This window comes from Pinus tabuliformis, chromosome 3_2 (assembly GCF_031772625.1).
Source record: "Pinus tabuliformis cultivar Carrire ecotype Pingquan chromosome 3_2, CPIR1, whole genome shotgun sequence".
Lineage (NCBI taxonomy): Eukaryota > Viridiplantae > Streptophyta > Pinopsida > Pinales > Pinaceae > Pinus > Pinus tabuliformis.
The window spans coordinates 670322137-670334677 of record NC_142302.1 but is presented as its reverse complement, the minus strand read 5'-3'; the positions used below and the strand labels follow the sequence as shown (position 1 = coordinate 670334677).

The following is a 12541-nucleotide window of genomic DNA, read 5'->3' as shown; positions in this document are numbered from 1 at the left end:
GGATTGCGCAGTTGAGGTCACTGTGGTAGTTGCAAGGTGGGACCCTGGGAGGCACCTCTACATAGTTTTCTGAGGCAAGATAAGACAGGGAAACGAGGGACCAAATAATACAATTCTACATAGATCTTAGGAGTAGTGAGTCCTAGCTAAGGGAAGATACTCGAAGAAAACCTATGTGTAGTTATAGGAGGCAAAGTAAGCTGAGTCTCTACGCATTACGAGGTTCCAACAGGAAGGGAGGAGGCTTGATCACTATTCTTGCAAAGTGTGTAGTTCAGGTCAGGCTTTGAGGCAGTTTCTAAGAAATAATTGGAAGGAAGGTAGGCTGATCACATCTAGGATTGTGTAGTGAAACTATCCTGAAGGACAGCCTGAAGAACTATGATGTTCCAGGTAGCAGAGAAACATAAGTAAAGGGTTGAGACTATGTAGCAGTTCAGTCATGGTCCGATGAAGTGCAATTGTTTGGTTGGAAATATTTTCAGGAATATGGTTAAGTGTGGGAGGCATGTGAGCTTGCGAGGACTCGACATTGTGATCAAACAACTAGCATACTTAGAAAACATGACAACATAGACCACTAGGACAAAAAGACAAATAGTTACCCTATGTGAGATTGTCTAGAGCTAAAAGCAACAAGTCGACACTTGAGGAATACCTTTGGGTGACTGTGATGAAACTGGTGAGACAATGCTTAAATATTTGTTTATGAGTGTGACCAATGTTTACATAGCTCCGAGAACTCAAAAAGACAAATAAAAATATTTGAAATTGCCAAAAAATACCACAAGGATGATAAAGAAATCAACATACTAAAAGGTGACAATTGGTTAAGCAAGTCAAAGGGTTGAAAACACTCTAAATGAGCTCATGGGATGAGCTATAGTGTTTGTAAATGTCAAATGAAAAACTAAGGAAGGCTCTGAAATTTGAGTGCAAGCCAAAATCTTGGAAGGTGTTGCAACCGCTACAACACTTGGTGATATATTGGTTGAATATCAGCTTCTCTATTTTGGTTCATTTTTAGTGCATGACCTTGGTCCTTTAGGGAGTATTCATTCATCATGCATATTACTTCAGCTTCCCCATTTACCCCATGGGAATACATGGTTCACCATTTACCTTCTTAGTTGAACACAACATAAGATTCATCTAGATCACAATGTTTTGAATTGGGAAGGGTAGCTTAGCTCATGAGCTTAAGATTTCCAGAGTATAGTTTTTCATCGTGGGTATTTCTCTACTGCCAGCAGGCCTGGACAATACCATATCAGAGTCATGTAGGAACACACGCATTTCTCCATTTCCAGCGAGGCTGGACATTACCCCAGTGGAGTCACCTACTTCACCTCTTTGTGCAGGAAGCCTTTCTCTTCTTTCGCCTTTGTTATTTTTAAAATAGAACTATGCATAGGAACTTATTTATTTTTGGGGTGGAAGAGGGATCCTAACTTATTAAGAGGAGAGGTTATTCCTTCTAAGAAGAATATAAATACCTTTGATTCAGGTTTTCTCGTTTATATTTTCCCATTCTCCATTTCTACTAGTTAGATAAGCTTGAAAACACTAAAGCATAACACTGAGTTTAGGCATGAGGTTTCCCAGATTGGACACATGTTCATGGTTTGACCAAAACTCTCCTTACAAATGGATCATATTTTATATCAAGACTTCATTGTCCAAAAGTTACAACCAAACATGAAGAACATGGATAGAGGATTGGGCAAGGGTTATAGTGTCATAAGACTCTTTGAACTTCATCCACATACACATTCAGAAGATAGAATGCACAGATTTACAACACTTATTTACATAAGAAAAAAAAAAAAAAAAAACAAAAAAAAAACCAAATGGAAAACGATGAAAATACTATGTACATGGTACAGGGCGCGACTCAATATCTCATTGAAAATAAGATTTTAAGTCTTGCCCATTGATAGGGAGAGAGTCAATCTTCCCTTCAAGTGATTGAAGATGATATGTGTGTTGGACAAGCTTCTCATGGACTGTAAATGGATTAATCCACAGGGATTGAAACTTAGAGTGTTTTCCTTTGTTCTCGTGGGCTTTGTCCCACTTTAAGACTAAGTCACGCACACTAAAGCTAGTACTCCCTCTAGACTTCCTATTGAACCATCTCTTGATACAATTCTGGTGGAGTGTAATGTTTTCTTTGTCTTTCATCCTTTCTTCATGTAACTTGTACTATGTGTAGATCCTACACCGAACTAAAATACATGAATTTCCTTGGGATTCTTGAGACAACTAGAGAGTAGGCAAGTAAATGTTCGGTGAGAGGAGCGCTTCCTTTTGATATACTAAGAAGTAGGGGAAAGTACTCAGAGTAGGCATAGGTATGACTCTGTCAGCCCGTAAATCATTCATAAGAGTGGAGTGCCAATTTCACTTCTCAGAGTAAATGGTATTTTTGATGATGAAAATGATGTTCTTGTTTGTGGATTTAGCAAGACCATTTCTATTTTGGTAGTAATTCATAGAATTCTTCAAAACAACATAATTTTCCAATGCAAATTCATAAAAATTTAATGAAGAAAAACACATTGCATTGTCAAAAATAAGTGATGTAGGAACGCCAAACCTGGAAATGATGTTCTATTTTAGGAAGCTGATGAATTCCTTATTGTTCACTTGTTTCAATAGAATTTCTTCTATCCACCACGTGAAATAATATGTAAAATTCAAAATATAGTGGTGTTGTTTTAATGGAAAGTCTTCCCAATGATATCCAAGCCCCACTATTGGTACGGTTGTTCCAATTCCTATTGGTGAATATCTGAGAGATTAGATACTTATTGACATATGAATGTGCATCCTTGAATAATGTAGGCCAGTAGAAACCGACCTGCATAACCTTGTGTGCTATGGTGTTTCCTGTGAAGTGTCCTCCAACTAGTACATCATTTAGATCACATAAAACCTTTTCTGAATCTTATGCATATAGGCACCTGAGCAATATATCATTGTGGGGCTTTCTGTACAACAACCCATGTACTAAATGGTAGGATATATATTTGAGTAAGAGTGCCCTATTTTGCTGCATAGAAAAATGAGAGGGCATGGTGCCATGCTCAAGGTATTGATGCACCTCTGCATTCCAAGAGTGTCCATGTGAAGTGGGGGAGGCTCGCTAAATGTTGTACATTTCTATTTCTTGCTCCTAGCATATGAGCTCTTCTTATTCCTATTGCGCGTGTACCTCTTGCACTGCTATTTTGAAAATACCATGACCCTTGATGGTGTGAATTGGTTTGTTGAAAATATCATACTCTTGTAGTCCTATCATCCAGTTCACCCTTCTTACACCTATCTCTTGTTGAACAAGCAATGATCAAACTATTGAGTGTGGCACAAAGAAAATGTAATGGTTTTCTAATAGGTAGTGTCTAAAATGGTCCATCGCCTTATACACTACATATTCTTCTTTCTCCACGGCAGGATAGTTGAGTTCTGGTTCCTACAGGATGACACTCATAAAGGAGATGGGTCTCTCATTGTTTAACTCATCCGCCAGACTGACCACTGCAACGAGTGAAATGTCAGAAGAAAAAGTGTAGAGTAATAAAACGTTGTTCCATTTTTGGCTGTGAAACATTGTTGCCTCTACTATTGCTTTCTTGATAGGGGAAAACATGTCCTTTTCCCTCTTTCCCCAACTATAGATTGCATCCTTCTTCATGATCTCTTCAATGGGTTTAACAATCTACACATAAGTAGAGATGACCTTTCTAAGGAAGTTGATCTTCCCTAAGAAGCACTACTTGGCTTTCTTTCTCACTGGGTGGGGAATTTGCATGATGGTCCAAACTCTGTCTAGATCTATATTGATCTTGATTTTTGAAATGATGTGTCCAGCTAGGTTACCCTCATGCACTGTGAAGATTCTCTTCCTAGGATTCAAAGATATCCTGTATTTTCAACATTGCTCAAAAAATTTCTTGAGATGGTGCAAGTGGTTTGACCGTTTCCTAGAGAAGACTGTCACATCATTGAGGTAGACCACTACACTCTATCCAATAATACCATGGAAGACAATGTCCATTGCATGCTGAAATGTTGCACCTATGTTTACTAACCCAAACAACATTCTGCAAAAAGCGAACATACCCCACTTGGTACGGAATGACGTTTTGAGTCTATCAGGCTCTGCTACCAGAACTTGGTTGTATCCTAAGAAGTCATCAAGAAAAGAAAAAATCTTTTCTCTAGATACTATCTGTAATATATGCTCCATGGATGGCACTAGTTAGCTGTCCTTGTCGAAGGCATGATTGAGTTTATAGAAATCTACACAGAGGCAGATTTCCCTAGACTTCTTTCTTACAGGGACTAAGTTGGACACCCATGTTGAATGCCATAATTTATATATGATTCAAGCATCCAACAACTTGGTTAGTTATTTTTGTATGAGGGGCTCAAGTGATGGATGAACCTTCCTCAACTTCTACTGAAAAGGATTGCCCCCTTCCTTGATTGGAATGATGTGCTAGATTATTCGCATGTCATATGCCTTCAAATCGTTGTACGTCCATGCGAATACATCATGGTACTATTTGAAATGGTCAATGAAATCTTGCCACTCTAATGACGTGCAACATGTGCCAAGATTCCCAAATATTGAGGTGTTATCTAACTTTACTCATCATCAGAGACCTCTTCAATTAGTTTTCATCCGTATGATCTTTAGAGGTCAACATGAGAAAATTTCTACGTAATTTTGTTTTATTCACTTGTACAAGACTCTAGTCAATATGATAAATATGCTTATTTTAACTAGAATGACACGAGATTTATTTGATAGATTTAGATTCTTTGACTCTTATCTGCAAAAGTTTTTCCTCCCCCTCTACTATATCCTAACAACTAAATATTAAGCCTATGATGTGTTAATCATGGTCATTCAACCTATAGAACTTTGTAAAACCCCAAAATATTACTATTGGGCAATTTATTGGGTTTAAATTGCTGCATTAAATTATCGACCAGGGAAACTCGTGAGCTTGTGATGATGCCAACAAAATATATGTAGGAGTAGGCAACTAACTCTATGCCTAGCTAAATTATTTACGATTCAATATAATATGCAAGGGAAGAGGGTCCTAACTAAGGAGGTCCTGGCTGTCCTTCCCTACAGTATCATAAAGAAATCATTGATTACTAGAAACTTGAAATGAAGACAAGAGAATGAACTTAATTGTTGTTTAGATTCAAGTAGAGAGAGAGACTAACTTAGTATCTTGATTGTCTTCTTATGTACTAATCCAAACTAAGCTAAGATTCATTCACAAGCATAAGAAATGAAACAACTTGAAACATAAACAGAAAAGAATGAATTTCAATTACCATATAAATCAATGGAAAGAGAGCCTAACTTAGACTCTTGGTATCTCCTCATATGATACTTGAAATATAAAAGAAAAAGAATGAATTTTAATTATCATGCAAATCAAATGGAGAGAGAGCCTAACATAGACCCTTGGTTGTTCTCTCATGTGCTGATGAGGTTCTAATTTCAAACTCATTCATCAATCACAAACAAATCCTCAAACATCAAACATCTAAGCAATTAAATGAAATAAGATCTAATATGAAATAACATGTTTCTCTCATCCTTTTAGAGTGAGCTCAATTCTCTTAAGAAAAAGACAAATTATTCCATATACTACATTAAGGAAACTTATATCTAAAAACTACATAATGGAAATAAAACTACATAATGGAAATGTATGTAAAATGGAGCTTTATTCTATTCCATCATAACTTGGATACATGCTCTAAGAGTCCTCCCCTTTGGAATGGAGGAGGTACCCCTATTTATACAATGAGATGAGATAACAAACTCATAATGATGATCCACTAATCTCTCTTTAGTTCCATACATTTCTCAACCATCTAGACACATAACCCTATCCTCCATGAGGTCCATGATTTTCTCCATGATCTTTTCCATGAGGCTTATCTTATCAAATTCGAATTTTATCATTCAAGGCCACATAAATATGCCCTGGAAGCTTCCTCTGTGCCTACACATGTCAACAAACTCATTCTAATTGTTAGGTATAAGTATAAGCATCTTATTTTCTAAAGTTTAGCCATAAATTCACTTAAAAATGTTTTGAATTAATAAACTTTGGAAAAGCATTGTTAGAACCCAATAATGAGGTAAATGTAATGATATGGAGGTGGAATGGAGGTGACATGAAGGTAAAATGTGAAGATATTGGTGAATAATGGAGTGAAAATAGGGACTATTTTGAGGCCCAACATCTGCCCCAAACTGAGGTATTACATGTCCTCATGCAATCTATTACATTACTTCTTGGTACTTGAGCTTTGGCTTAAACTCTGCATGCTATCATTTACTTAACTTTTGCAAAGCGTTATTTTGATGAACTACAACTTGGTTGGTTCTTGTGTTTCAACCATATTTTGTTTGTTGCATTCAATGTATGATCTTTGCATATTGATAATGTGATTTTTATTGCAGAGTATTTTTGTTGGAATGCATCATGGTTGGTTCTTGTGTAACAACCATGATTTTATTGGCATCCAATTAACTTTCAAATACTTTTGTTAAAGCCATTTGTATGTTCATGTAATAGTGGTAGAGTATTTTTGTTGGAATGCGTCATGGTTGGTTCTTGTGTAACAACCATGAGTGTGTTGGCATCCAATTATCTTTTAAATACTTTTGATAAAGCCATTTGTATGCTCATGTAATAGTGAATATATTTTGAAGGTAAGTGGGGTTAAGAATGTGATATATGAATGTGGATGTTATATGAATGTGATATATGAATGTGGATGTATCCTTCACCTTAAACGGATGATTTGGGCAATTATGTGAAATGGGGAAAGCAAGGAAAAAGGAAGTGAAGTTTTTCCAAAAATTATTATTCTAACTTTTCAAGGAATTTAATGGTTAAAAGTTAGAAAATATCATACGTTAAATTACCCTTTCAAAATGGATGAGAGTTGTGTACGTGTGGCTGCAAAAACTTTTGTTCATGGTCTTCTTTACTTGGTTGGGAAAATGGTGGATGAATCATGCATGTTCAGCTGCCACAATTTTGTTCTGAAGCTTCTTCTTTAAGCTATGGATGAAAGATGGATCTGTGTTGTCGTATCGACTGCTAGATCCTCTGCTACTAGATGATGAATCTGAGGAGTCTGCTGACCATGGCTGAAAGTTGTATCTGTTGCTAGATCCTCTGCTGCTGGATGATGAATCTGATGAGTCTGTTGAATATGGTTGAAAATCTATAAGGCTTGGAAGGTATATAAAATATATAAGTTACATTTCCCTCCCAGCCTTATTGATTGACTTGTCCTCAAGTGATGGCAAACTGAAAACAATGAAAAGAAATTGGCTTCATCTGCTACAAAATATGGGTCTTCACGTCTTCAACGCTTGATGGCACAAATCTTATTATGTGATTAAATGTGTCGATGTCGAACATAGCAAGAAGTTGTTGACTTAGTGGCCGTTAATGAATGGCCCTAGCCAACACAAGAGCTCCCACCATTGATTCCAATGGGATTCATGATGCCTAACACATCTTTGTAGGTACGGATAAATTTGTCGTGGTCGAGTCACCTACAAGATCCAACGAACAAGGGATATTAATGTACTCCCATTGTTCATTGGCAAGAGTACTTGCCATTAAGGCATGCAAGCCTCTAGGTGTTTTTTTAATGATACTTAGACTCTAGAACTTTGACTCAAGTAGATTTTTATTGCGGAAATGAAGGGGAATGGTAATGACATGGAAAATGACAATAAGGAAATGCATGGTGTATGAATAAGAACTCTTGCTGTGAAAAATGGATATGGAAAGGTCATGCTTTATGGTTTGACAATAGGTGGAATTGAAAATCTTTTGCAAAAAGGGAGTTGCAAAGGAGTGGTTGTAGAGTTGGATTTGTCTTTAGAATCTGTCATGACTTAGCCTTTGGAAGACCAATTGTCGTCACAATGTAATCTTCTTATGATCACTTGATTATCCTGTAAACTGAAAAAAACTTGGTACAAAGAAAACATAAGTGTGCTCTAGAAGAAATGGCTAGTTTCTTCATGATTCTTATGCAAAAATTTCATACCAAATAAAACAAATTAAGGACAAAAAAAGTGTTAAAATTGACTTAATCATGATATTAATATCAATCCATTTGTGAAAATAACCATGAAGAGTAATACTCCCTGTTTTTGTCAGCTAACTTCTGTGCATGGCGAAAAGTTTGGCATTATAGATTTGTTGTGTCCCGCAGATTAGTACGTTATAAATGCATGCAACAATATCAAATTTCCAATTGTAAGCAAGTTAATTAGCCTTCCAATAATCCACCAATTGTTCTTTTAAATTATTCTTCCTGATGTTCCATTATTTATTCTCAAACCTACGTGTATTTTGTAAAATGTGTGTGTTTTTTTTTGTAAAATGCTTTCATCTAGTTCTTTTATTTCTCATGATTCTCTCAATTTTCATGCTCCCAAAATTTTATTTTATGCTAGTACCCATCACATGCCAATGTTTACGATTTTTTTTTTTTTTTTTAAATACTTCTAAACAACAATTGTTAACTATTTTTTATTTCTCTTTTTTTTTTTTGTGAAATTTGATAACAAAAGATAACGAACGTAATATAAGAATAGAAATCATATGTAATATAAAACAATATATCAAACATAAGTATTATCACAAATAATTAGTACCGTATTAATATTATTATAACATATTAATATATTAATATAATAATATATTAATACAATCATAATCTATATTAATACAAATCAAATCAAATCAAAACAAAATAAAAATAAATATAATAAATACAATAAATACAAAACAATTTTAAATATAACAATCATATGTAATATAAAACGATATATCAAACATAAGATTATCACAAATAATTAGTACCATATTAATATAATTACAACATATTACTATATTAATATAATTAATATAGTAATATATTAATACAATCATAATTTATATTAATACAAATCAAATCAAATAAAAATGAAAATAAATACAATAAATACAAAACAATTTTAAACTAAAAATACAAAATAAATCCAAACAAAACGTAACTCAAAATGACATTTGGAGGGTACTCAATCTCCTATCCAGCCAATGAAGTCTTTATTTTCTCATTCTGTTTACCAACGAATCAGGGTAATGGTGTCCACGTTCTCGAAAATCCTGGCAGTGGTATCGTAACCCTGGTCCCACCTGGCATTCAACAGGGCTTTCGCTATCGTCGCTTATCTTGAACAAGAAGAAAAAGGCCCACTATGTTTCGGTCCGGGGTTCGAGTCTGGTGAATGTCTGGAGCTCGTCCAATTGCCGTGGGTTCGAGGTACAGAGTTCAGCGAGCAACACCAAGTCTAAGATCAGGGGAGCTGCAAGAAGCGAATCTTCACATGTATTGTCGATTACGAGGGTGTTTTTTTTCTCCCATGAATATCTCGGACGTGTACTCGTCCATGGCTCTCTTGTAAGGTACATACTTGATGACGACGACATGGTCTGGGTGTTCTCCTGGTTCGTAAAGAATGGCGTTGCTGGCAACCATGTCGTCAATGACATTGCTCTATGAAATTTCCTTTGATCGGAAAGTCTGGGGAGCTAACAGATTCATCCCGTCGTTGTTACCGAGGTGATTGTAGCTCACAATCGAAGTTGGCTTAAGACCGGCACCGACTTCATCTTTGTCTGCCCGCTCTTGAAGTCATCTCCTGCGATGATACTGTTCTTTGTAATTGCTAAATCGATCAATCCTGGAACGAAGGTGTTTTGAGGACTGTCGTTTATGAAGGGAACGTTCTCCTGAATGCATGCCAAGCCGTACAAAGTCGATGGCGAGATTTCAGACTCATTTCTTTCTAGAGAAGCAAGCAGGGTTTCCTTTGTGTCATTTAAACCCACGATAACATCGTTGTATCGTTCGGTATTAGCAGTCCACAGTACGACTACCTTGTCCACCTTTGTTTTTGATTTAAAATCTCTGATATCTTGGATAATCTTTTGCAGTTGCTCTTTCTTGGAGCCTTTGATGACATTATTTTCTCTCTCACCCTGGTTTGCCGGTATGAAATCCGGGTCATATATACCAGGAAGAGGATTCATGCCTTGCATGTAGGGCCGCAGCTGCTTCTGTAGGTTAATGTCAAGAACCTTGGCACTATTCTTTGCTGCTGAAGGACCGAATGCAGTTAGCTGCCGAATGCGTTCCTGTACAAAGGACTACTGTTTCGAAGAAGACCGCAGGTCTTCGGCTCCTCCTGGATGTTGGAAAGTTGATGTCAGAAATTGCTCCGGTGGAAACTGAGCGGGGAAGCCGATATGAGGGGCTTCCTCTCCATGCATTGCAACTTCACTCTGTCGATCCCGAGCTCGGGAGGTAGAGCTGCGGTGAGAGGAGCATTGTACTTTAGATTCTTATATATAAAGCCATTGGTGTTCTGAAGATGGTCCAGAAGTCTACCAGGAGTGCCAACCAATAGGTTTACTCCTTTACCAAGTCGCTCTGCCCCAACTCTACGTGCAGCGCCTCCTAGAACTAAACCATGAGTCTGTTTATGGTATTTCATGAGATCCTTTGCATGACAAGCTCTCGAGTTTGGTAAATAATGATCACATCAATACCATTGCGGGGTGTAAAACATATAATAAGTTAGGCGGAATTTCTTTGCTTACGGGGGTAATGAACTCGGCCATTTATATCCAGTCTGCGCCCCATTGTTCAACCCGAGCAGTCTAGTCAGCTCCAACAAACGCTTAGTTTGTTTTGGCACTAGCCAATTTAGGGTTTGTTTTCCATTCTGCAACCCTGATTCTCTTGTGAGAGTTAGCATATGGGGCGCCATTGATAATAACCAAACAATCGCCTGTCCGCCTTTCTCACACTCTAGCTCTTTTGTCGAGTCTGTCAAGCTATTGATTTCAGACGGTAACATCCACCACACCGCAGCGCCCATAGATCTCAAATCCAAGTCCTTAGTGAGTTCATATAATGGTTGTCTATACTCGTTCGGCACATCCAATATCGAACGTTCTTTCTTAGGCTCATGAGGTTGCTTCTGCAAATCACTTGGAAACCGCTCTTGTGCCAGTCGGATAAATTGAATGAAAGGGTGTGAAAATGTTTTCTCGTTGCTTCTCTCCATTTTCTGCAAGTCGCGGAAGCATCCCTAGCAGCAGCAAGATGAGAGAGTATAATCCCTATTACCTCAACAGGAAGGGATTCCATAGTTCCCCCCGCTAACGTCAATCTTAAAAATGAAGGTAAATCCAGAGAGAGCCGAAGTCAGGAGATGGGTTCCAGGCTCTGGAACAACCATCATTAGATTCCATTGTCCAGGGATCCAACCAGCGAACTGATAGTATTTGCCCTTGCCCAAACCAATGAGATTTTAACATAACAATTCATCGCTCATGAAAAAAAAACAGAATGAAAGTCATTTTTTTTTAAATAATATATATATATATATATATATATATATATATATATGAGATATATATATTATTATATGGAATTTTTTGTTTTTATTTTTATTTTAATGTTTTGCCTTTTTTTAAACATCTAAAAAAACAAAAGAAATGGTTAGTTTTTATTTATTTATTTATTTTTTAATAATAATATGTGTATATATGATCCATATATTATTATTATTTTGTGGATTTTTTTTTTTTAATCTAATTTTTTTTTTTTTAAATCTAAAATTAAAAAACTAAATTTCATCTAAAAATTTAAAGATGTTTTTTTTCATTCACAAAATTCTTTATTGTCTTTTTTCAAATTAGTTCTCCAGCAAGAGTATTTTTATTTGAACAAAATCAATAGATTTTCTGATCTTCCTGATCGCATGAAGCGCAGGAAGAGAGCATACTAATCGCTTGATTTGTTTTTATTTATGCAGGGGGGGTGTTTTTGAAAAGATGAAATTTAAAACTAGCTAAACACTAAACCATCAGAAAACTCAAACTTAAACTTCTTTGTGAAGATCCTGCTGTCACCAGGTCTCACAAGTTATTTTGTCTAAAGAAAATACTAGAACTAAATTAAATTTCTAATGCCTAATCCCTTAGCACCATCCCCAGAAACGACGCCAAAATGTTGGGCAATTTATTGGCTTAAATTGCTGCATTAAATTATCGACCAGGGAAACTCGTGAGGTTGTTATGATGCCAACAAAATATATGCAGGAGTAGGCAACTAACTCTATGCCTAGCTAAATTATTTACGATTCAATATAATATGCAAGGGAAGAGGCTCCTAACTAAGGAGGTCCTGGTTGTCCTTCCCTACAGTATCATAAAGAAATCATTGATTACTAGAAACTTGAAATGAAGACAAGAGAATGAACTTAATTGTTGTTCAGATTCGAGTAGAGAGAGAGACTAACTTAGTATCTTGATTGTCTTCTCATGTACTAATCAAAACTAAACTAAGATTCATTCACAAGCATAAGAAATGAAACAACTTGAAACATAAACAGAAAAGAATGAATTTCAAT

General features: G+C 36.2%; 1 pseudogene; it reads right to left on the bottom strand.

Annotated features, from left to right (window-relative positions):
• Nucleotides 1-9314: 9314 nt before the first annotated feature.
• LOC149182428 (inositol-3-phosphate synthase pseudogene) lies at nt 9315-10199 on the bottom strand (annotated as a pseudogene).
• Between the last annotated feature and the right edge of the window lie 2342 nt (nt 10200-12541).